The sequence below is a fragment of the Rhinolophus sinicus genome, chromosome 3 (assembly GCF_057876585.1).
Source record: "Rhinolophus sinicus isolate RSI-liver-muscle chromosome 3, RSI-T2T, whole genome shotgun sequence".
Taxonomy (NCBI): Eukaryota; Metazoa; Chordata; class Mammalia; order Chiroptera; family Rhinolophidae; genus Rhinolophus; species Rhinolophus sinicus.
In genome coordinates, this window is record NC_142503.1 from 95,796,154 (window position 1) to 95,819,449 (window position 23,296).

A 23,296-nucleotide genomic window follows, 5' to 3' on the forward strand; every position below is an offset into this window, starting at 1 on the left:
AAGGGCAGAGGTGGGACGTCTCCTCCCACTTGGTTGGGGTCTAGAAAGCAAGTCCACTAGAGACAAATGAGCTCAACTCTATCTGGGGCCCCAAGAACATAAAGGGCCAAGTGAGTGTTAAGAGAAATAAAATGAAGGAACAAGTTTCTCCTGTGGTAAGTTACTAAAATTGAACATAGTGTTAAGTCCAGCCAGCAAATTGTTCCCTGAGAAGTAAGCCCACACAGCAAGTCTTGTAATAGATTATTTAAATCAACAGTGTCAATGACCTGTGAAATGTATTGACAAAATCAGAATCGTCCTTTTTGTAGAAACTTGCCTTTGCCTTTCTGAATCTTCTTTTAGAATTTCACATGGTAGGTAGGCACGGCAATATTTTGGGTCCCAAAATATGTTTTAGGAAAGCAAGCTGAAAATATCAACCTGTCAGACATCGTCTAAAGTTATTAGCCTGTCTGGTGTACATCTTGCAGAGGCTGGCTGGAATTCTGGCCAGGTATTTTTTCTCCTTCTCTATATATTTCTTTCCTTTACCCAGTGTGCTTTCTCCTAAGACTGTGGTTCACATGCTTATAATTAGAGCAGAAAAGGAGGGAAATAGGTGATTCGTGTTATTTCCCCATTCCTGGCGATGCTTTCACCTCTGGAATCTAGATTAGCAATGTTAACACTGAGGGCCTGGAGAGAATATGGAAGAAGGAGGAGGAAGACGAGGAGGAGGAACAAAGAAGCTCACTGAAAATTGTATTTCCCGACCCAGAAAGTCACTGAAACTGAAATTACTTGCTCCTATAGAATTCATATCTTTTTCTAAGTGAAATCAGGCTTAACAGAGGAATATCGTGTCTTAAAATTAATTAGAATAAATTAATTCCTTAATGAATCATATCATCAAGCATGAAAAAACTAAAGGATACAAAGTATTAATGTACTGAATAAAAGGCATGATCAAAGGGTGTCAATTTATGGAAACTAATGCTGCATCTATACATACAGATGGCTTTGAAAGACATCAACCCTTCTGATGGCTGGATCACAGCCAGCCAGTTAGTAACTACTTGGTGGCTTGACTGAATTTAGCTGTTTGAAAGCAACCTACACTCTGCCTAACATACTCACTTTTGAACAAAATTGCTGGGTGCTATCTTCACTTGTCTGCCCAAGCTCAAACAGTGGGGTGGTGACAACTGTAAGTTTAAACTAAGCTAAGGAAATTGGTTGAAGGAGAGAGTTAACAGAAAGTCCAGCAGCCAGAAGAGGATCCAACAAGCACCGCTGATCGAGAGCTAACTCCAATTTAAGAGAGATACTGAATTGAGACAGTGGAACTGCCAGAGAGAAAACCAGGCGATTTTAGAAAATTCCATCCTAAACTGTGTCACAGAAGCACAGAAGCATGCACCAATACTTAGGATGCAACCCCAGAAACTAGGAAGAAGGAACCAGTAAGGCAATCTGATCTCTCCACAGGGGGATTTGGCAAGGTGAGATTCAATGACACGTCAGCACTCTCCTCCACATGCAATGGCATTTCTATTTTCATAATCCAGAAGTTTTCGAGAAGAGCACGCTTGATGTACTGCCCAGCTGAACTTTTGTTAGTTCCAGGAGAAAGGCAGAGAAGCCCAAGGAGACCTGGCTGCTTATTCTAAACAACTGGGCTGGAGTCGGAATGACATAAATATAGATATCATTTCTAGCACCTCACAATAGTAACACAGCTCCAGGGAAAAGCAGGGGGACTGACTCCTTTCTAATTAGTCAGGGAAGCTTTTGATAAGAACCCCAGGAGTTCCTTATCCCAAAATAGCACTTGTCACATGAGCACAGGGCCCGCTAACGCAGGCTGGATGAGATGGATGGGTGGTGCCAAGTCCTGAATCTCCAGTGGGGTTTCCCTTGGCAGTCTGCTGTGATGATTTAGGGCACCATCAGTGGCCTTGGTTTGATTCATCGCTGGGTGATTCATCTTTCCCAACAAGCTATGGCTCCTGTTTTATAACGCCCTTTCCACTTCTTTCCTTTGAAGAGAGAGAGAAACAGATGATGCAAACCAGACTTTGGAACAGAATCCTAGTTTTTTTCCTGCCATAATTAGCCCTCAGTAAAGAGACACAAACAGGCTATCGGATCAGCTTCGCTGCGTATTGACCAAACTATGCCTATTTATATCAAATATGTCACTATTATTATGTCACATATTGGTTGGCATGAGAAGTACCGTGAACAGCCATGGCAACATATGAAGAAGTGAGTAGATTTTCTACCAAAACATCTTAATTATTTAAAAATAAAAATACTTGTTTTTTTAAAGGAAAAATATTTTTTGGTGCTTAGGTATATAGCATTATTAATATATTAAATCTTATCTTTCTGTTCTAAAAGTTATTATTGCCATTTTGAATTTTGTTACATATTGTCAGTTTTGGCATAAGTGTATAAATCCTTACATTTCTTACTTTTATAATATTTTTAAACAATGTTTATTGTGCTTTTATGACAAAAGCAATGCATATGCATTAAAGTGAGATAAGAAAAATTATATTTCTGGCTATTATAAAGGAAAAATTACCTATTATACTACTACCCAGAAGTAATCATGGTTTATAACTTTGAATTTCGTAAATTTATATGCAACATACTTATTATAGAAAAACATATAAATTGGGATCATCTAATATAAAGGTAACATAGCACTATTTTGTCCTTTTCTATGAATAGCCATCATTCTAGTCACTCTTCATCAGCCTTTCATACCTAGGTATCTAGTGGGAGTTTGTTAGAGAAAGAAAGCAAGAGGAAAACTAAAGTAAAATTCAGCTTCTGGAATTCAAAATTAAGATTTGACAGCAGATGATATCTTGCAATCCCAGGCATTTTCTTAAAATCTCCCCCACTCCAACACATCCCAAGCCAACTATTCTTATTATCTAGATTATAGATCTTTGTTTAAGAGGCCCAAATAGAAAGAGTAAAGGGGAAATCCCACCATCCCATGTAGGTGTGCCAATTTTCCCCTCTTCAGCCTGAGAAGGGCAGGTATAGTTGGGTGAAGGCAATACGGAGAGCAAAGGAGACTGCCTTAGTACATTCGGCTGCTGTAACAAAAATACCATAAACTCTGTGGCTTACAAACAACAGAAATTTATTTCTCACAGTTGCAGAGGCTGAAAAATCCAAGACAAAGATGCCAGAAGATTTGGTGTCTGGTGAGGGCCCACTTCCTGGTTCATAGACAGCCATCTTCTCGCTGTGTCCTCACATGGAGGAAGGGCCAAGGGTGCTCTCTGGGCCCTCTAATAAGGGCACTAACTCCACTTATGAGGCCTCCACCCTCATGACCTAATCACCACCCAAAGTTCTCACCACCTGATACCATCACATTGGCGATTAGTTTCAGCATAGGAATTTGGAGGGTTGCAAATGTCCAGTCTATACCAGAGGCCTCAGCCTCATTTCTCATCTAGGACTCTGATAAATGCTTGCCTCAAGGACTGCCCTTGCACCATCCTGGGGTTCAGTCACATCAGTCATGTCGGGAGACATCAAGGTTTGGCTCTTCTGAGCTGTCCTGGGTTCCTGAATAGCAAGAATACACAGCTAGAGAGCCAGATGTGCTACCCAGGGATGTGGCAGAGCAAGGTAAGCCTGCTGCAGAGGCCAGGATGCCCCCACCACACCCCAAGCCAGCAGTCTGGATGGAGCATGGGGCAGAAGCTCAGAGATCATTTTTTAAACAAAGCATATACAGCACTGACTTTTTTGAGCTCAAAATATTGATTTATCGCTAGGTCAATTGCACAATGTCTTCAAAAAACAATTATTTTTTTCCCAACAAAGGGCAAGCAGTCAGTAAATTTCCTAGATCCTTACATTTCCTGGAATATTTTGCTTCAACCTTCAACCATAAATGAAAAATTAGCCAGGTTTAAAATCCATGGATTGAAACAATTTTCTTGTAAAACCTATAGATGTTATCCCACCACCTTTTGACATTTTATGTTAAAAAGCAGAAGTCTAAAGCCAACCTGATTTTTTTTATTTCTGGTGGTGAAACTGAGTTTTGTGGGGGGGTTTATTGTTTGTTTGTTTTTTTTTTACCTGGATATTTGCAGAATTTTGAAAATGTCATTTTAATTCTTAGAAATTTAAAAAAATAGCCAGGATATCTGTGTGTGTGTGTGTGTGTGTGTGTGTGTGTGTGTGTGTGTGTGTTGCATATAACACAGCAAGCTACTTCAATCTTTAAATTCAGACTTTTTTTTCAGATTCATATAGATTCCTTCAATATACTTTCAATTTTTACATTTTGTTCCATTTGTTGTTGTTTTCCTAAACAAATTCTCTATCATTCTTTTTTCTTTTTATGTCCTCCAAATCTGTTTAATTATTTTTGCTTTTATTAGGGTATTTTCTGCTGAACTTTGAGAGAGTTTTTTCCACATCACTGTGAATTTTAATCTTGGCACTGCATATCACTTTTCTTGATTTCTTCCTTTCACCCTTTTTTATCCCTTTTATCTCAGCTTGTTAAATCTGAATCTCATTCCATTAGGCCCTTCACCTTTTCCATTTCCTTCTTATTGTTTTGTTTCTTATTTCATCAAGACCATGTCTTTTTGCAACTGTTGTAGTCACCAAAGTTTTCTAAAGTGTACTTTTTGCTCTGGAAGTAAATATTTCCAGAACTATATTTCTGTATTAACTATATGAGAGATGTTCCCTTTCCTGATTCTGCAGCATGGTTTCCAACTAGCCTATGTTAATTTTTGTCATAGTCTCATCTTGAAAACAAGAATATAATTAGGTTCTCTCAATAGATTTAGTGTGAATTTCTTTGGGTTCTACTCACAAGCCCCATAAGCGACAGGAGATCATCTTTGATCTAACCCTAGATAGAATTTTGGTCAGTACAGCTCTCAGCTCATTTTTTAGGATCTGATATGCATTTATCTGGTCCTAACCTTTTGTTGTTTTGTCACATCCCTAGAGCTTGGTTCTATAATATTGAGAAATAATGGAACATATGTTCATCGATGCAGTAAAAATGAAGCCCAAAAATGTACAATGACTCAAATACATTAGATACACTGTATTTCTAACTCATGGAAGAATTCAAAAGTTTCTGACCAACAGTCAGCTCTTCTCCATGTGGTAATGCAGGGATTCAGGCTCCTTGCATTTCCATCCAGATAGACAAAGAGAAAGAGAACAAGGAAGAGACACAGCCTCTTCTAAAAAGTCTTGGCCTGAAGCCAGCACAAATCACATCCACTCACAATTCATTGGAAATAACTAGTCCATGGCCACATCTAGCTGCCAGGAAAGCTGGACCTGCAGTCTAGCTGTGTGTTGAAGAAAAAGAGAAGAACACTAATTTTGGTGAACAAGTCTGCCACAATGTTTGAAACTAGAGTCACCAGTGGACACCACTATGTGGACTTTTTCTGCTTTCCCCTTTGTCCATATTATTTTTCTTGGTTGCATAATCCTCAGTATTAAACTATTGTATGACTCCTCTGGCTCCTTCTCCTCCTGCTTATTTTAAGTAGAATAGCCCACCCATCCCGACCTCAATCCCTGGAATACAAATTCTTCAGTGGCTTTTAACAAGCCCTACAGGGGATCCCATTATACACTGAAGTGTAAGAACCACTGCTAGGACTAACGCTTGATTATGACCTGGGCCATAGCAAGGCACCCTATGTAATGTGAACTGGTAGCACATCATTTTAGTTGTAAGCAAAACACTGAAGAGGCATATCTGGAATTCTAGTCTTGCAAAACGAAAAGTACAGAACGATGATAGTAACACTCAAAGCTCTAGTCTGACTGATTAGGACAACTTTAAATTAAAGCCTTGTTAAATAGCCTCTATCATTCACAAATTGTTGCTTGTCTGTTTTCTTTGACACTAATTATCTAATTCTCTGTGCTAGGTCAAAATGACTATCAGTGATGAACACAGAATCACAAAATATCTGATGTGGAAGGGATCTCAGGGACCATCAAGTCCACCCACCCATTTTATAAACTGGAAAACTGAGGTCTAGGATGAGTGAGTGCGTCTTCCAAGGTCTCAGCTCTGGTTGGAGAGAGAGAGCCAGAACTAGAACCCAAGACTCCTGATTCCTGATCCAGCCCTCGTTCTGCTAATACCATCTCATGAGATCGTGTTTGTAAAGCCCTCTGAAACATATAAATTGTAAAAGTGGTTGCATTATATTAACATTGAATTGGGTTCAGATCATTTGAATTCCAAATCTTAAAAGAGCCAAGGTTAAATGTGTGGGCAAATTTGTTCTCTAAGCCCTGTCCAAATGCAAATAAAAAAATGAATGAACAGTATTGCCTTAGAATTAGGGAACACTTTGGAACATTGACATTGGTATTAAGAAATGTAATGTAAAAGAATCAGGTAGCAGCCTCTGATACCTCCTTTTCACGGTTTCTTCTAAAACGTCTGTGGAATCATAGAAATCTGAGAAATTTCTGCTAACTGTGAGGCCAATAGACCTGAATAGAGAAGGGTAATCTGTGGATTCCATATACCTTATTTCACAAAGAGAAAAACCCAGGCATCATAAAAGGAGGTGGGAAGCCACTGGGCCCTTCCCTCACTGCCTTTCCCAAGAAACTATAGCAAAGCAACAAAGAGTGGACAACACAAATACTATTATAGATGATGTTAGAGAGCACACTGCCTTCCACTTCCCCAGCTTCCCACAGCCCGTCATTCAACAGCCCTTCACAGATTTCAGCTCCCAAGATCCCACAAGGCTGACCAGATTAGATTTCCAGTCTCTGAATATAAGAGCCACACACTACTCCAGAGCTAGAACATTTCAGAGACTGAAAGCAAGTTAGGTAGGGATTGTGTCCCAGGTCACTGATAAATGCAGTTGGATGGCCCCGGGTGGGTTTTATCAATGGCCTGATTTTTGGTGCTGATTTGGCTCAGACAGGGTTGGAGTAGACATGGCAGTCCCATATATCTGGGGTAGCCTCTCCCCCGGAGGGGACTCCCTTATAGTTTATTTTTTAGGGCACGAGCTGAAATAGACTTCTCTCTGCCTTAATTTCATAACTGGCTTAACTGGGTCTTCGACCTAGGAATCTTTTTTAAAACAGATTTGTTGGTATCTAATTCACATGCCTTACAGTTCATCCATTTAAAGTATACAATTCAATGATTTTTAGGGTACTCACAAAAAAGTGCAACCATCACCTCAGTCAATTTTAGAACATTTTCATCACCTTGAAAAATAAAAAACCTTTTACTATTTATCTTCACCCTTCTCTCCCCCATCCTTCCTAGCCCTAAGCAATCACTAACTTACTTTCTGTCTCTACAGATTTCCCCGTTCTGATATGAATGAAATCACATAGAATGTGGTCTTTTGGCTTCTTTCACTTAATAACGTTTTTGAGGGCCATCCATTTTGTAGCGTGGATGCAGTATGTCATTCCTTTTTATGGCTGAATTATATTCCATCTTATGGGTGTATTACACTTTATTTATCCATTCATCAGCTGATGGAATCAGGGTGTTTCCACCTTATGAGTAATTGACTTGGGAATATTAGGTTTGTCATTTGGTCTGTGGGAAAATAAATTTTGAATAAAGGAATTCCCTTAATAATTGGTATTTTTACATTGTTTAGCAAAGTAATTCAACAGACATGAGCACCTGCAACTTGCAAAACAAGGTGAAAGCTACTTTGAGGTTGTAGTTCTTAAGAATATTTATTTTTTAAAAAAAGAATATTTATAACAGTAGAGTAAGAAGACTGTCTCTTACAAAGTCCGTTCACATCATCTTAGGTGACCTTTATTATTATAAGGATATACTGTAAGCCTGATATTACTAGTCTCATTTTGCAGAAGACATAAGCTCTAAGGAGTTAGGATCACTCATCTAATAAGGAGAAGACAGACTGGAGAACTTCTAGTCCCTTGTTAAGATATAGTTGTATCTAATTTTGATAAGGAAGAAATCCTTTTAGAAACGTTTTCCCACAATAGTTGATTCTTCTGCAGCCCCAGGTGCTGAGTCAGACAGGCGCATTTGTCCTCATCTAAATTCCAATAGCTCTTTTTTACTTTAAAAATCTATCACTTTTTGCTGTTTAGCATCATATTTTTGTTAAGTGATATCCCCTTCACTAGTCATTCTAGTGGAAAGACTGGACCAGAAGTTCTCTGAGATATCTGCTAGCCATAAAGGGCCTGTGGCATTTTTCCTTTAGTGATGTAGAAAGATCCCATCATTAAAAAAAATGTTTGTGGTTTTCTTGTCAGCGGCTCCCTTTCTTTGAAGCTGGGCAACCCCAACAGAAATGCTGGCCACGTGGGCCCATGTTGGATGGATCTGGAGCCACTGGAAGCCAGGGGTCTACACCAGTCAATACTGAGGAGGGTCCTATGTTTGCTAAAGGAGAAAGGGAGCCCCCCGCGGTAGGAAATGAGCAAGAGGTCAGAAGCCAAAGACAACAGACAGAGGTTGGAAGTGGAGAGAAATGTGGGATGCGTCCAGTGGGTTCATGACAAGAACCATGGATGAATCAAGGTGCCTGAGGGCTTATTTATGTTGTATTCTTGCTTCCTGGTAAAAGGCAGCATGCTCCAGCTGAAGGGAGAAGGGCACAATTTCATATACTGTGCTCTCACAGAGTCTAGTTTTTAGATTTCTTTCTGAGGGCATCATTATTACCATTTTCGGTGCAGAATTGTCATCTTGCAGGCTGCAAACAAATGAAAACAACCTAAATGGCCATCAATTGGGGCAAGTAAAACTATGGTAAGTCCATATAGTGGGCTATTATCCGTTCTTTAAATAGTGGTAAAGAGTTACACATTTTTCTGGGAACATATTCATGATAAAGTATTGCATTTTTAAAAAAGGTTATACAACACCATGAATATTATGCCAGTCATGTAAAATTGCATGTGTATATGTGTGGTGGGTATAATTTTATGTCTCCAGGTATAAAGAGACATAGAGACCTTTTGCATCTTGAAGGTGTATTTACAAAAATTAAAATACTTTCAGGATAAGTAGATTGTTTGGTGATTTTTTCTTTTCTTTTAGCTCTTTTCTATGTTTTTTTATTTTTATTATTATTTTATTAAATTTATTGGGGTGACAATTGTTTTTCTATGTTATTATACCACTATCCTTATCATTAAAACTTACTAAATGATCAAAATTCATAAAAGAATTTCACGACAATTCTTGGAAGTATAGTATTATTATCTCTGTGTTTTTAAATGAAGCAACTAAGATTTAGAAATGTTAAGAAATTGGCCCAAGGTCACACAGCAATAAAATGGCAGAGCTGGGACAGTAGTTTAGGATTATAACTCTACAGCAGATGAGCTCAATCACTGTGCCGCTATGAAAAAGGCAAAAATCACAGACCTTGTACAGTAAGAACTACAACTATCATGGACCGTAATTTCCCACGTTATTTATTCTCCAAAGCCATTTTGAGCAGATCATTATGAACTCAGATTCAGCCTTGACAAGAAATGTTCGGAACTCAAAAGCTATTCAAAATTGAATTACCCAATCCTCTTCATATACCAATATCAGACACTGAAACTTGTCTGTAAGTTCTTTGAAACTTTGACCATAGAAAGGCATTATCTGTGCCCCCTTTTCTTAAAGCTGGGCTGGTCTTTGTGACATAACTAATAGAAGTCAGTGAAAACGATGCTTCATGACCTCCAAGGCTTCCACCACGCTCACCGGGACACTCAGGTCTGAGCCCTGAACCTCCCAGGACCACCCTGTCTGAGGAAGCTCAGGCCATGCAGAGGTGCCCCAGTTGACAGCCCTGCTGAGAGCCCTGCTGACAGCCAGCATCAACCGCCAGACACTTGAGTGAAGATGTCTCTGTATGACTCTAGCCTCCAGGTGACAAATCACCCCCAGCTATTGAGTCTTCCCAGCTGAGGCCCAGATACCATGGGTTAGAGACAAGCCATCTATGTCTAATTCTTAACCTACAGAATAATTCATGAGCATAATAAAATGGCTATTTGATGCCACCCACCTTTGCTGTGGTCAATTATGTGGCAATTGTAACCAGAATAAATCTCAGCTCCAACTCTAGCTCATTTTTTCAATAGCTATCTATTTTACTAAATTCTTATTAGTTGGATTTGAGCCTTGGAGGTTATTTAGATAGGAGTTATAGGCTCTAATCTCTTTGCCCACAATGCTAGGACAAGTGGCATGCTCCCTGAAGGCAGGAACGAGTTTGTCATGTTGACAATTACAGTTCAACACTAGCCACAGTATGAGTACGCTGTTTCAGTCATCTGTCACATGGAAGCCACCCCAAAACTTAGTGGCTTAACATGGGGGTCGGAAAATTATGCTCCACAGCCAAATCCAGACTGCCAGCTCTTTTTGTAAATAAAGTTCTGTGGGAACACAGGCCCGTTCATTTATTTACATGTTATGTACAGCTGCCTTCACTCTGCAGTGGCAGAGTGAAAAAGCTTGCCAGCCCCTGGCTTAACACAATGACGATTTATTATTTCTCCAAACTCCATGATTGGCTGGGCTCTGCTGAGCAGAATTTTTCCCTCTGCACGGTCACTGATGAGGCTGCACTCATCTGAGAGCGCGCTAGTGCTAGAACATCCAACATGGTGAGCTCAAACGTCTAGGGCCTTAGTGCTGTCAGGTGGGGCATCTCGAATCTCCTCCATGCAGCCTCTCATCATTTGTTAGTCCATCCCAAGTTTCTTTATGGAAACTTCTGAGAGAAAGCAAAAGTAGAAGCTACGAAGTCTCTTAAGATCTAGGCCCAGAACTTACACAGCATCAATTCCACTGTGTTCTATTGGTCAGAGCAAGTCACAAGTCAGTCCAGACTGAAGGTGAGAGAACCCTCCACTCATGGTTGGAAGGGTAACAGGAATGTATGTACACAGAGGACAGAAATGGGTAGTGGTCATCATTGGGGGCTATCTACCACATAAAGCATTTACTAAATATCGGCTGAATGAGTGCAAAAGAGCTCACAAAGGCATGAAAGTAGAAAGAAAAGTGAGCAAGTAAAAGGCAATAAATACCTTGAAGGATATGTCCAAGCTTATTTATGCAGGGAGGCAAGGTCTCCACGAGCTGTCGGCACTGAGAGAGGCCAGTAGAGCTGAAGAAAAGCCTGGTTCCATTTGAGGACAGAAAGAAAGTGAGAGAAATCAGGAATGTAGTCAGTGATGTCACTGGGGATAGGAGTCCACAGGGGTGAGATGGAGGGGAGATCAGATACTGGGTCTACACAGCAGGACACAGCAAATCTCCTCAGAGCAAGCACAAGAATTACATTTCGTGGGTCAATGCCGGACAATAGCGAGCAGCAACTAATGGGGAGGCAAAGCAACAGACTTCCGTGAGTGTCCGCAACATCTGGCTCACTGTATGGGACGGCCTTCCGTGGTAGGGTTGTATGTCAGACCAACGGCTGACCTCAGTGGATATGTCTCCTCAGGCTCATGAGTTCTGTCACAATAGCCACTGATAAAAAATGATCTAAAGAACTTAGTTAATAGGATTAAAGAACTTGTTACAACCCAAGACAGGAACATGGCATCTTCAATAACAACAGCTTAGCTTAATAACAAGCATTAGCTTCCAATGGTGTATATGGTTACAACTAATAGAGCTGACAAGTCAGCAGGTGAAATGATTGAAAGAAGATGATTCTTGTTCATTATTTCACTTCATCCTGTGAAAAAGTGAAAAATTCCCCTATTTCACAACAGAGGAAACTGAGGCTTGAAGACATCAAAGAACTCTCCCACATCCATGTAGTTAACATGTAGAACAAGTAGATTTAGACCCAAATCTGCCTGAATCCAAAACAGTCATGTTGCTTCCCTGTGGAGCACAGGAAAAAATAAAAATATGAAGATTCACCTGCCTACAAAAGTGTGTCTCAAAACATGTGTATTGTAATGTTAGGACCTTGCAACGATCCTCAAAGTTAATGATCCCTAGGTAAATAAATGTGAGAGCCCATGTGAGGCAGAGCCCCTTTCTGAAAGTCACATGAGCATTCGTATATTTAAATAAAATCTGTCTGAAATCCAAATCCTTTTTTCATGTACTGTGCACTAATACCCTGAAGAACTAGTGTTCTAAAGAACGTACTTTGGGAACATTCTGTCTAGGAAGAGAAAGCAGTGAGAGAGTACTATTTTTATAATCTCATTAAATATGTAACCATTGAGAACACATTTTTGGCAACCACTAGAATTTGGAGTACCCAATGAAAGTTCAGACAGTTTTAAGACAAATAAAAGGAGGTCTTATTCTTCACAGTGTTAAGAAAGCTTATGAACCTTACTACTCTGCTAAGTTAAAATATAAAAAGTGAGAATCGTGTTATTAAAGAATAGACCCTCTGGCCTCCCAAAAGTCACTGTAGGTGCCTGAATTCCCGACACAACCTTGCAATAATACCCCAGCATCTTGTAGAGCCGCAGAACAGTTCTGAGCCAGCTGATCTGGCCTGCCGTAGCTGGCTCTGAGTTAATTTCTCCTGTTCCTCATCTGCAGAGGGACCTGAAGAAGCCAGTCTCTTTCGATCTGGCCATGTTGACATAATGCCAGTAACTCAGTACTGACGTGGCAGTTACTTGTGCATTGCTGGTGCAAATGTAAACTGGTGCAGCTCCTATGGAAAATAGTATGAAGTTCTTTGAAAAATAAAAATAGAATTACCATAGCATCTAATAATTCCACTTCTGAGTATATGCCCAAAAGATTTAAAAGCAAGGACTCAAAAAGGTATTTACATACCCATTTTCAGAGCAGCATTATTTGCAATAGCCAAAAGGTAAAAGCAACCCATGTGTCCATCAATAGATGAGTGGATAAACAAAATGTGGTCTATACATACAATGGAATATTATTTAGCCTTAAAAAGAAAGGAAATTCTGACATGCTACAACACAGATGAACCTTACAGATATTATGCTCAGTGAAATAAGCCCATCACAAAAAGACAACTACAATATGATTCCACTTATATGAGGAACCTAGAGCAGTCAAATTCATAGAGACAGAAAATAGAATGGTTGCCAGAGACTGGGGGAGGATGAAAGAAGGTGCTACTGTTTAGTGGATACTAAGTTTCAGTTTGCAAATGAAAAAAGTTCTGGCGATGGATGGTGGTGATGGGTGCACAACAATGTGAATGCACTTAATACTGCTGAACTTACACTTAAAAATGGGTGAGATGGTATATTTTATGTTATGTATATTTTACACAGTGAGAAAGAGAGAAGAAAGAGAAAGAAAGAAAGAAAGAAAGAAAGAAGGAAGGAAGGAAGGAAGGAAGGAAGGAAGGAAGGAAGGAAGGAAGGAAGGAAGGAAGGAAAGAAAGAAAGAAAGAAAGAAAGAAAGAAAGAAAGAAAGAAAGAAAGAAAGAAAGAAAGAAAGAAAGAAAGAAAGAAAGAAAGAAAGAAAGAAAGAAAGAAAAAGAAAGTTGAGGTGGCGGATAGATAGTCTTGTATTTTGCATCTAACAAAGAGCAAGGGGGTCTTCCTACCGCAGAAGCTGAGCACACACCCCTGCACTCTGCTCGCTTTCCCCAGCATTCCTGGGTTGATTCACAAAGGGCCAGAGCAGGCCCTCTCCAGTGCGGGAGCTGCTCCTCTCCCATAGGGAGGAGGTGAGGGCCCCCCGCTGCAGCTGGTTAATCACCTGTCACCCAATCCTTCATTCACAGCAGTCAGGAGCTAGGATCCCACACATCTAACTTACCCCTGTGCCCTGTGCTTCTCCTTGTGCTGAAAAGAGGAGCGGGCAGCAGATTTCAGACTGAACAAAAGAACCAGTTTAAACTACAACAAAGAAGTGCTTCAAACCTAATGAAAATCAGGTACGGAAAGAAATAAGAAGCCCTGTTTCTCCTTTCTATTTCCGTTTTTTGCAGGGAGCGTAAGAGTTCAAGAGACCTGGCTCTGGAGGGGAACCCAGAATGGTCGTCCTCCAAGGGCTCTGTATTCACTTGCCTCTGGGACGATGACAGGTCCTGGGAGCCTCTTAGACCCCATGTAGTTTATATTGACCCGGCTCACGCTCCCAACTGCCACTTGTTTGTCATTTCCTCATAACCGCCTGCTCTTCAGGCTACACTGGAAGTAAAGGACATTTCTGAAGCAGTGGTAAGATAGGGTACGTCATCAAAGTGACAATGAGGTGTCATTTTCCCCTGTGGAATTGGAAGGAAGAAAAGGAAGAAAGAGATAATTCTAGTGAAGCTGTGTGGAAACAAGAACACTTGCGCATTTGCTGATAGCATGTGCCACTGGTACAGCTATTCTGGAAAACATGACAGTGTGCCCCACGGGTAATACAAATAAATACCCCCGTTAACCCAGTAGTTCCGCATAAGAGATTTGTTCTAAAATAACAACTTAAGAGAAAAGCGTATTTGAGAAAAGCTACATGTATTGAAATAAAGATTTCAGAATTATATCCAATATTGGAAAATTTGCAAACAATCTAAATAACTAGTAATATGGCAATAGCCAAGTAAGTTATGAAAAATCAGCCTGTTGATAGATAGTTATTAAAAATAATTATGGAGAACATATCCCATTATAGATACTTTCTAGTAAAGCATTAATTAAGAAATGCAAATTTTACATTTATGTGTATACTATGATTGTAAGTATATAAAATAGATACTAACTAGAACAGAATTTAAAACTGAAAATTGTTGCCATAGTACAGTGGTAGAATTATCAGTGATTTTTTTCCTTTATAAAGTATTTTGTTTACATTTCAAATTAAACATTATTAGAATGACTAAAAAAGCCAAGAAGTACCACCAAATTTATTATCATTTTTTCATCACAAAACTCAATTTTCAGAGATTTATAACCCAGATCTTTCAATATGTATGGGTCAGGAAGAGAGAGGGGGAGAGAGAGAGAGAGAAAGAGCGCGAGAGAGAGAGAGAGAGAGAGAGAGAGAGAGAGAGAGAGAGAGAGAAATATCTAGCAAATACATACCTTTAAAAAATTGATTGATATTGTCTGAGACTGAGCTAGGTAGGCATTGGAAGGAAGCACAAAAATGTAACAGTGTGATACTGGGAAAAACAGCTTGGTGGGTCTTCAATAAATTACATCCAGAATTACCACATAACACAGCAATTCTGCTCCTAGATACATACCCAAAAGAACTAAAAGCAGGTGGTCAAATACATACATGTTCATAGCATCAATATTCACCATAGCCCAAAGATAGAAACATCGCAATATCTATTAACTGATGAACGGATAAACAAACGTGGTCTATCCATACAATGGAATGTTATTCAACCATGAAAAGGAATAAAGTGTTAACACATGGACCAACATAGATGTGCCTTGAAAATAAGTGAAAAAAATCAGACACGAAAGGCACATATTTTATGATCGATTACATTTATATGAAATATTCAAAATAGGTTAATCTATAGATTAGATGGAAATCAGGTTAGTGGTTGCCAGGGTCTGGAAAAAGAAATGGGGTGTGACTGCTTAACAGGCATGAGGTCTCCTTTAGGGATGATGAAAATATTTTGGAACTAGATAGAGGTGATAGGGTGATAGTTGGACAACTTTGTGAATGTACTAACTGCCACTACATATACATTTTCCAATGACTAAAATGGTGAAATTTGTTGTGTATATTTTACCACAACTTTTAGAAAACACAGCACTGGGTCTATGCCCTCAAGGAGTTCATGACCCCATGCTGAAAGTAGGCACCCAGGCTGAAAGATAAGAGTGGTAGCTGTGGTTGTATCCACAATGCCCAGAAAATGCTCGGCAAATTGTGGTGACTAGATATGTACTTGTAGAAAGATGGGTTGGAGGGGAAAAGGATGAGAAGGGAGGGAGGAACAGAGGAGGCGGGGAGGACGGAGGGCGAGAGAGGGGAGCCTGGCACATAGGTTTATGGAATTAACTACCTTATATAAAATGTGCCTCAAAGCCACATATTCCTTCTGAGTAGTTTCAAGGTTGTATTCACATCTCCTGCCTAAAGAATGCCTTTATTAAAACCCTAACATGCTGCAGCCATTCTCTCCTCCTGGAGGTGCTGGCCACTTGAGTTGAATAGATAAGTTGTTTTTCCCAAGAGACATGCAAAACAACTATAAAACACAGCTGTGAGGACTAGTGCATGAGGAGTATAAGGGATACATTCTTAAAAGGCGTTTATGCTTTTAGACAGTAATACTGAAGTAGAAAGACTGCAGGATTGAATGAAATAATTTGACTGAAAATATTTGGCAGAGAGCCTTATAGTAGATGTTGAATAACTACATGTTGAACCTTCCCGAATATGAAACTCAAGAAAGCAGGCCTGTAGATCCAGGGAGGCTGAGGTGCATGACTTTAAACAAATCCTAGCCTGCTTCCTGACTCCGTTTTTCCCATCCATCTTCCGAACGGCCTTTAATATCCTCTTTAGCCCTTGTACATATCATAGCATAATGGTTAAGAACACCGTCTCTGATAAAGACATGTGTGCTCCAATGTTCATTGCAGCTTTGTTTACGGTGGCCAAGACATGGAAACAACCAAAATGTCCTTCGATAGATGAATGGATAAAGAAGTTGTGGTATATATACACAATGGAATACTATTCGGCAGTAAGAAAAGATGATATAGGAACATTTGTGACAACATGGATGGATCTTGAGAGAGTAATGCTGAGCGAAACAAGTCAGACAGAAAAAGCAGAGAACCATGTGATTTCACTGATATGTGGTATATAAACCAAAAACAACAAAAGAACAAGACAAACAAATGAGAAACAGAAACTCATAGACACAGACAATAGTTTAGTGGTTGCCAGAGGGTAACGGGGGCGGGGGGTGGGGGGTGGGAGATGAGGGTAAGGGGGATCGAATATATGGTGATGGAAGGAGAACTGACTCTGGGTGGTGAACACACAATGGGATTTATAGATGATGTAATACAGAATTGTACACCTGAAATCTATGTAATTTTACTAACAATTGTCACCCCAATAAATTTAATTAAAAAAAAAAAAAAAAAAAAAAAAAAAAAGAACACCGTCTCTGGTTCCAGCCCTGATTTCTACCAGAAACTCCAGGCCTTCAACTAGTGACCAAATAGGCATCTCAAGATCAACACGGTCAAATGAAACTCTACTGCCCCATCAGCCTGCTCCTCCCCAGTTTTGCCATCTCTGTAAATGGTACCGCCATCTACCCAGTTGCTCAAATCAAAAATCTAATATTCCTCTGAATTTTCGGTTGTTCTCTCTTTATCTCACCCGGTCTATTCATCAGCAGGATATCCACACACATCTTGCCTATCTGCAATCCATTTTCCATACTATAGTCAGAATGTTCTTTTAAAAATTAAATCTGATTGCATCACTCACTTGCTTCAACAGCATCCCATTGTACTTTCAATAAAGTGGAAACCCCTGAAAATGCCCCCGGCCTTTGTGGCCCTGTCTCTGCCTCCTCTTGGACCTCGTTTCCACCCTGCCCTCTCAGTCTCTCACGATCAAGCACACGCGCCTAGTTCCCTCCTTCATCTGGGTCTCGGCACTAGTTATTCCCTCTCCCTACATGCTCCTCACCTTCCTGCATCCTCCATAAATTACTGGACCCAGCCTAAGTATTACCTCCAGGAGTAAAATAAATGACTTTATCAACTCACACTATTTGAAATATCAGCATGAAACAATATTTTTCTTAGATTATTATTTATTGGATTATTTTTCTTTATTTAGTTAGTGTTCTCCAGAGAGATAGAACCAAAGGAATATATCTATAAATCCTATTGGGTCTAATACATAAATATGTATTATATATATGAGAGAGAGATTTACTTATGAGGAAGTAGCTTGTCACTATGGAAGCTGAGAAATCCCACAATCTACTATCAGCAAGCAAGAGACTTAGAAAATGTGTGGGGTAATTCAGTCCAACTCTACAGGCCCAAGAATCAGAGCAGCCAAGGGTGTAAATCCCAGACTGAGAGCAAAATATGAGGTGAGATGTCTCAGCTCAGACCATGAAGCAGATAAAAAGGGGCAAATTCCTCCTTCCTTTGCCTTCTAGTCTATTCACACCCTCCACGGATTGAATGATGCCCACCTGTAGTGAGGAGGGCAATCTACTTTACTAGGTCAACCGATTCAAATTCCAATGTCATCCAGGCACACTCAGAAATATTTAATCTGGGCACCCCATGGCCAGTCAAGTTGACACAAAAAATTAACCATCACAATTGGATTATTATCCCTTTCCTCCAGAGAACTTTAGTCTCATGAGAGCAAGAACCTTATCTGTATTATTGACTTCTACAAGGTCGGACAACTAAGTTTGCAAACTTGTTGCAATGATGGTGCTAACATTTTAGGAGTTTGTACCAACTGAACAAACAATTAATTACCAAGTTGACTATTTGGAAGTGCTGAAAAGGCTGCATGAAAAAGTTAGATGACGAAATTTTTGCCAACAATTCATGGCTCTTGCATCACAACAATGCACCAGCTCACAGGGCACTGTCTGTGAGGGAGTTTTTAGCCAGTAAACAAATAACTGTATTGGAACACCCTCCCTACTCACCTGATCCAGCCCCCAATGACTTCTTTCTTTACCCAAATATAAAGGGAATATTGAAAGGAAGACATTTTGATGACATTCAGGACATCAAAGGTAATATGACGACAGCTCTGATGGCCATTCCAGAAAAAGAGTTTCAAAATTGCTTTGAAGGGTGGACTAGGAGCTGGCATCGGTGCATAGCTTCCCAAGGGGAATACTTCGAAAGTGACCGTAGTGATATTCAGCAATGAGGTATGCAGCACTTTTTCTAGGATGAGTTCACGAACTTAAATGTTAGCTCACGTACATCCCCAATACCTAGAATTCTGCCTGACATATATATATATATATATACTAAATGTAATAGTTATCTATTGTCATATAATAAACTACCCCAAAGCTTAGCAGCATAAAATGACAAGAAATATTAATCACCTAACACAGTTTCTGTGAGTCACAAATTTGGGAGCAGCTCCACTGACTGGCTCTAGTTTAAAGTCCCTCATGAGATTACAGTCAAGAGTCAGCCAGAGCTTCAATCATCTGAAGGTTTGACTGTAGCCTTCGAAGGTTGCTCACTGTCATGGCTGGTGGCAGGAGACATGATCCAAGAGACAGCAAGGCAGAGGCACAATTTATTTTATGATGTAGACTTGGAAGTTACACGTTGCTAGTTCTACAACACCCTCTTGGTTAGCTAGGTCAGTCCTAATGGCTGTGAGGAAAGACTGCTCCCGGTGAACACTAGGAGGCAGGGGTCAGTGGGGACCACCTTGGACGCTGGCTACCACACTAGTGTTCAGTTCATATATACTGATGAATAAACTCATGATCAAATAGTGAAAAGAAATCCAACTGCTTGTATTTAAATTCTGCCTCTGACGTTTGCTAGTTGTGTGGTTTGGCCAATTAACTTAACTTCTCTAATCCTGTTTCCACATCTATAAAATAAGATTGTCATAAATATTAAAGTATATATTCAATGTAAAAGCATTTAACATGATGTGGAGTATATAATAAGTGCTCAATAAACGTTGCCTATTTTTTTATTATAATTACTATTAATTTTTGGCCATAAGTCTTCTCATTAATACTTTTTATGTGGGTTTATCCTTCAAGGAAAGAGAAACTCCCTCATCTAGAAAAAAAATGCTCAAATTATTTTACTTGTGCCAGAAAAATTCAAAACATTTTCAGGATTGCCCGGGAAGCAAGATAATTGGCAATAGACTATTTTAAGATTTATTGAAAGGAAAATAACAAGGCACTGGAGACAATTTCTTTTTTGGGAAAATTAGATCAAGATGGTAGATGAGTACATGCTTTGGTCATTCCTCCTACCCAGGAAGAAGAGAAAATTAATACTATCACTAGAATACAAGAAAGTGCACCAAACAGAGAAACTTTTAGGAATTCATAAAAAAGCCAAAGCAAGATCGGTGCAGCCATACATTGTTGATGGTGATGGTAGATTGTAAAGCTTTGAGGGCACTGGACGCATGTATCAAAAAAAAAAAATTTAATGTGCATTTTATTTAAACTGTTGCCATACTAGGAATCTATCTTAAAGATATATGTACTCAAATATTCACTGAAGAATTACCTATATGTGTTTGTGTATATTTACCATAACATTATCCTATAATTTCCAAAAAATTAGAAACAACCAAAAGTTCTATGACTGGTCATCAAACAAATTATGAAACACTATGCAGACATGAAAAATAATTTTAAAGAAGCCTCCTATGTACTGACATGGAAAGTTCTTTAGAACATATTATTTCTTACATCCTCTTCATATTTAAAATTAGATGAAAAGGGCAAGCTGCAGAACAGTGGACAAAGAATATAATGCCAGTGTTATAAAATAAAGTCATGTACTTATGATTCAACATAATACGTGTCTACGCCCGTGTGTGCATAAATGCATAGAAAAAAATCAGAAACTTAAAAATTAACCTCTTAATAGTGGTATATCAGTCCAATTCCAGTCAGGAATCAGAAATCATGAAAGTTATTTCAACACAGAGAATTTAATAAAAGGAAATTATTAATTAAGTATAGAGTTTATAACAAAGTAGCTGGAAGTTATCACAGAAGTAGCAACTACAGGAAGCAGCTACACCTCTAGGCCTAGAGGAACAAAGAAAAGAGACTGTAGTTATTAAAATGTAGGGAATTTAGAGAAGAAGCCATGGAACCCCGAGCCCCTGAGAAGGGGAGAATGGTCTGCTGATGCTGGTCGCTGCGAGGGGAAATGATGAAACTTATCTGCGAGAGCTGAAGAAACTGCAAATTGGACTCAGCCACTGCTACAGGAAGAAACCATCCCTGCTGGGGTGGCACTAACAAGCATAGCAAGTCCACGAGGAACAGACAGGAAGTCCACAGGGCGCAGGCAGACGTCATCTGTCTACAGGAAGAAGCAATGCCCTATTTCCTCCCCACTTTGCCTTCTCCCTCAAGCCCGCCATTGGCAGAGCCTAACAAAGCCAAATGTGGCTTTCAGAGCTCCTGCTTCAGGGTCATGAAGCAGACTTAATACCGGAGTCAACGACTCCATGCAAAGAGTCAGACTTCCAGGGGTGAACGGTCATCCTGAGATCATGTTGATAGGGCTTTGAGACTCCAGGCAGATGCTTTTGCAAACTCTCTGAGATGCAGTGAGCAAAAATATCTTCAATGATGTACAAATTTCTCTGAATCCATGGATCATTATTCAGAAGCAAGGTGGGGCTGGAAGCTAGTAATTCAAGTATTAGAGGTAGCACTTCTCAACTCTAAACAGCAGATATTCCTATTTATGTGGAGCAGGAGAGTCTTTTATGTTTAATTTTTATCAAGCTGTGAAACAAGGCTTTAGCTGTGGGTGTCTCATTGATGCCAGCATGCTCAGGAGGCTGTCTCTCTAGTGTCCTTAAGAGTATGCTCTGCAGTGTCCCCATAGACAAGCACAAGCACACACAGCCCAGATGAGACAGCAACTTTTTCCTTAAAAGTTTCCCAAGAAGTTTTTCTTTCCTCACAATTTTTTTTTTATTTCACTCATATTTCAGAATGTCCCATTTAGTTTCAGCTTACCAAAAGCATGTCTAAACCAATAAAATACTCAGAGCGGCCAAACTGCCTTTTTAGTACTGAGGGTTTCAGGGGCTTATTGTGCATGTGTGTGTGAGAGAAGGGGGGGTGGGTGGAGAGAGAGAGAGAGAGAGAGAGAGAGAGAGAGAGAGAGAGAGAGAGAGAGAATGAGAATGAGAATGAGAATGAGAATAAAGGTTTTGCTTTTCCAAGTCACCTGAAAAAGCCTACTGGGACATAAAAAAAAAAAAAAATCAGTTCAGAGTTATGTGCATTTACTTTTTGGGAAGCAGGATGGTGGAGAATCTAGTGTCATTCACACCACCAAGTACAGACCCAATGAAGAATGAAGAATGTCAGGAGTGAAAAGACTTCTATTGGCTCTTCCAGAGACACCCTTTTGATTTAAGTTTTATAAACTGACATTCAGAGAAGAGAAATAATCTGCCCAGTGTCACACAGCTACTAAGAGGTTGAGCTAGGCCTAAAACCCAGGTCTCCTAGTTCCCTGGTCAGTGCTGTGTCATCACCTCACAATGCTTTTCCACATCAGTGAATGCATATGTAACAAGATAGAGAACATGAAATGGTCACTGGGAATCCCCTTGGGATCAGCAGGCCATGTGTTAGGAAGAAATAGTTGATGATCCATTTAAAATAGCGTTTAAAACTCTAAAGGTAAGTTTAAGGAATTAGAGGTAGTTTCCCAACTATCTTCAAAGAATAGGTCCTGTTAAATGGAGATTTTCTTTCTGACTTCTTTCTTGATAAAGGAATGTAATTCAGGGTCAGGAACTGTGACAAATAGCTCTCTTTATAGAGTGGTCAGAAAAGTAAAATTCAGATTAGAGGGTCATAATCCTGGGGAAAGGGAAAGAAACTAGTAAAACTGCATTTTGGGGAAAGAATTAGGGATGGCCTTTGGGAGAAAATTATCTAAGAGGGTCTCTTAGACTGTTGGCTGCGTTGTATATAATTTCAACTCCTACCAGTATGTTAGTTAGGGCAATGTTATCTGGTGAAACAAGTAAACCCCCAAAGTTTAGTGCTGGACGTAATTTCTCCGGTACGTAAAATTCCAATGCAAATGTTCCTAGTCAGTGAGCAGCTTTTCTCCACACGGTTCATTCAGGGACTCAGACTCCTTCTATCTTGCGGGCCTGCCACCACCACCCGCCCCCAAAGTCCTATGAGTTTTTTGCTTCCAGCTGGTGAAAGTGAACAAGACATTGGAGAAGGCACACCCACTTAAAAACTCGTGCTCGTAAATGACACACATCACTTCCACCCTCACTCCACTGGCTAAAACAAAATTCATGGGGCCTCCTGCATGCAAAGGAGCTTGTAAAAATCAGGTCCCTATGTAGGACCTGCCAGCTATGAAAAGAAGATCAAATTTTAGTGTATAGCTAGATTATCTCCGTAACGTCCTCTCCCCCATTCCTCCTTCAAAATCTTCACTGAAGTCTATATTGCTTCTTAAACTTCTGAGCTGTTGGATTCTTTAGAGAGAATTTGGAATTCCGTGACTGGAGTGGAGTGGGAATCCATCTGTCCAAGGGACCAAGGAACAAAGCAACAGCTAACATCTGGCTTGCACATAT